This window comes from Gekko japonicus, unplaced genomic scaffold, assembly GCF_001447785.1.
Source record: "Gekko japonicus isolate JY-2015 unplaced genomic scaffold, Gekko_japonicus_V1.1 scaffold3717, whole genome shotgun sequence".
NCBI classification, from domain to species: Eukaryota; Metazoa; Chordata; class Lepidosauria; order Squamata; family Gekkonidae; genus Gekko; species Gekko japonicus.
In genome coordinates, this window is record NW_015172129.1 from 17582 (window position 1) to 18552 (window position 971).

Consider the following 971-nt stretch of genomic DNA (forward strand, 5'->3'; position numbering starts at 1 on the left):
TATTTACAAGTTCCATTCTTCAGTAGCTGTTCAAAATAACCAGAAACCTATTTTGTTCTATATTAAATAAATCAATTTTTGTTTAAACGTATCCCAGAAATCAGTACAGTACTTCCTCAGGGCCACATAGTCCTCTGAAGTGCCCAGACCCTGGGTCATCCTACCAAAAGAGAGAGATTTGGAATTTTTAATTCCTGGTGGCAGCAGAAAACTACCAAGTTTATATACACAGAGAGTGTTTAAAGGTAAAACTGTTTCCCCTATAAGCAAGGACGCCACAGAAGAATTAATCACGGGCCAGAAATTGTTGTACTAATGCACCAGGTTCCCAGGTTAGGCCAGAGGGGTCTGCTGAAGGTGGGCCTGTCTCTTTCGTGCACCATCTCCTGAGCTGAGCAAACAGGCATTTGTGCATAGCTCAGGCTTACAGTCAACCACTGGCCTGATCGCTTGTGATGAGGATCCCTTTCCACTGTCACACCGGGGGCGTACTATGAGGATGCCATGCACAGTCTTCAAGATAGAGGCAGGAAGGGAGGTGGATGGCTCCACGTCCATCCTCCATAGGTTTTGCCAAGGGTCCCTTTTTGAGCCAGCTGGCACCTTTGGGTTTCTGACACAAGGTGGTGGGTCCAACCACAGAATGGCTGCTGCAGGAAACATATTCCTGGAAGGAACCTCAAGGACCATCTAGTGCAACCTTCTGCACAATGCAGGAAATTCACACCTGCACCCCCCCTTCAAACTCCCCCAGTGACCCCTGCTGTATGCCCAGAGGAAGGCGAAGAAGAAAATATTGGATTTATACTCAGAGTCTCAGAGCGGCTTACGGATTCCTTTCCCTTCCCCTCCCCACAACAGACACCCTGTGAGGTGGGTGGGGCTGAGAGAACTCTGACACAAACTGCTCTTTTTCAAGGACAGCTGTGCAGGGGTCGTTTCGTAGAAAAAGAGCTAGGGGAACTCATTAG

At 48.1% G+C, this 971-nt stretch overlaps 1 protein-coding gene across 1 annotated transcript in view; it reads left to right on the forward strand.

Moving 5' to 3' along the window:
• The window catches only part of TBRG4 (transforming growth factor beta regulator 4), a 48160-nt gene that overhangs the window by 4723 nt on the left and 42466 nt on the right, over positions 1–971 (forward strand). The window lies entirely within an intron of this gene.